Genomic DNA, 2,637 nt, shown 5'->3' with positions numbered 1-2,637 from the left:
GTGTATTTCTATGTCTGTATACTTTGGTTACTTGACCACTACAATGCAATAAACATTTTTTTCTTTGATCACTTGGGACATTTTAATCACTGGAGTGTTTATATATATATACAAAGCAGGGTTTATTGTCAGTCTCCGTGTATGAATGTTTGATATCACAAGTTGTGAGGAACTAACTGAACCAAAATTCGAAGAAAGTTATTAGTGAACCTCATACGGACCTCGAAAGATCGAGTTTAAATGGATGAACAATCATATAAATGATTTAAGTTTAGAAGCAATTTTACCGCTTTAATGTAGCAAGAAGGTAAGTATCAAAATACATGACGCCGACACCCAAGGAAAGTGACGTTTAATATCGCGTGTAGCTAGGGTACCTTTGCATGAGACGAATAGTTCGTGAGCTACTACTCAAAATAATGGAAGTGGTCACCCACGCCTCCATTTATAACATTAATCTTTAAGTCTGACATTGTGGGTATCTTTGCTATATATTTTAAACGTGCAATAGACAGAAAACCTTATAGTGTATTGAAAAATGTTTTTATAAGCCCTTAAATTATTGTGTTTTGTTAATTCCACCTAAATACGACTCCGTGTAATTAACCCTGTTTCACTAATTTGTTGCACAATCATGAAAGGCCTAAAACTCTTGAACCAGAGCAGTTTCCTGTTTTTGAGAATGAATGCACATTTGTGGGTGGGGCAGAAGAGAGTATTGGTTAAGTATTACATTCTCTCAGAGAGAGAAATATATAGATGAACGTTTAAGTTGTAGACAAAATTAATTATTTATTCTAACTATTCTGTATACATGTTTAAGCTGAAGGGGAATATGAAAGCGCCAAAACTGTATTCCGTAATAGCGGATGTTAACTTTATTTTATGATTATATTTAGTTAAGACTAAATTTCTTAATCGAGTTACGTCAATGTCACTATTATTCTGTAACATGTAATATTAACCAACCTAATATGTTTTAATTTAAGATTTTTGTCAAAGCTTAACATTCTATTATTTACTCATTTATTCAAGTTGTTTAAAGTTTGCGATATAAAACTTCTTCAACCAATAAAACTAAAGCAAACCAGAAACGGTAGAAAAAAATGTACCTTAACTATTTTGGGAAATGTAGAAAAGGAGGCGTTAGTTATTTATTAGTGATTATAAACCAGAGGTTTGAGAAATAAGTTTTACGCTATTTGTAAACAAGTCTATAAAGAGTAAATTATGATAATTTGATAAGGCCTATTGTTTCGTTGAAATTAACGCAAGGCTTACTCAAAGGCTGTATGAGCTAGCCGTTCCTAATTTTGAAGTGATAAGCTGGAGAGAAGGCAGCTTGTTAGACCTTTGGGCTCCAACTTTTGGTGTTGTGATGGTAAATGTGAAAATGTTTTCCCAGTTTTATGGCGTGGTAGTGGGACTAAACTATTTTCTCTTTGGTAATTTAGTTTTTTTTTAATTTCACGGAAAGCTACACGAGAGCTATATGGGCTAATCGTCCCTAATTTAGCAGTGAAAGACTAGAGGGAAGACAGCTAGTCATCAATCTTGGGCTACTCTTTGTTACGTATTACATTTTCGAATAGTCTAAAACTGAGTTAAATTGTAATTTAGATTTAGTAGTTAAATAAATGCCGATATATATCCAATTTATGATATTTGCCAACAAGATTGATACACACCATTTTCTTTTTTTAATACATATATATTTTAATATATAAACAACAATACAGCTTCAATACGAACTTGTTCTTTTCTTTTTCGGCTTCGATACGAGCTTGCTCTTTCTCGGTTTCGTTACGAACTTGTTCAAGCTCGAGTTGTCTCAGTTTTAGCTAGATCTCTAACTTATCTTTATCACTCAACACAGATTGGCTAGTGGGGACTCTAGAGTATTCCCTTAAAACTTCCTCAGGCCAAAAATCGTCATTGACTAGTATTTCGATAATACGCTTTTTTAGTTCATTTCTTCTCATTGATCTTTTAATTTCTAGTTCTAAAACTTTGGCAATTTTGAGCAATACATTTTTGTTATACCTTTCTAGTTGTTCGAGGAAGGGTGATTCATCAAAAAAATCTTGATAATCAGACATGATCAAATTTTGTTGACAATAGATATAAATTGAATTATGATTTAAGTTTTAATTTAGATCGAATTTTGTCTCCGATTCAGATCTCGGACACGAGCCCCCAATTTATTATGTTACGTACTACAATTTCGAATAGCTTAAACTGAGTTAAATTGTAATTTAGATTTAGTAGTTAAATAAATGCCGATATATATCCAATTTAAGATATTTGCAACAAGATTGATACACACCGTTTTCTTTTTTTAATACAGATATATTTTGATATATATAAACAATAATACCATTTACAATAACAGTTGTTACAGATAGTTATTACAAACAATGATTTATATACAAAAGTTTTACTTAAAAGCAATATAAAGTTTTCTTTCTAGTCTGGAACTTCCTTGATGTCTTATCGAGAGTTCACGATGAGCGAGTTAATTTCGAGTAGATGTAGGTACAATTCATTTAATACGGAGCCTAGCTAGCTCTGTAGTTCTCGCTGATCACACGCCGATTACAAGTCGAGTTTCAACCGATGACGTTAGGTAATGTTTTC

Source organism: Limulus polyphemus, unplaced genomic scaffold (assembly GCF_000517525.1).
Source record: "Limulus polyphemus unplaced genomic scaffold, Limulus_polyphemus-2.1.2 Scaffold1468, whole genome shotgun sequence".
Taxonomy (NCBI): domain Eukaryota; kingdom Metazoa; phylum Arthropoda; class Merostomata; order Xiphosura; family Limulidae; genus Limulus; species Limulus polyphemus.
The sequence above is the reverse complement of the archived record's forward strand: the minus strand, read 5'-3'. Positions refer to the sequence as shown.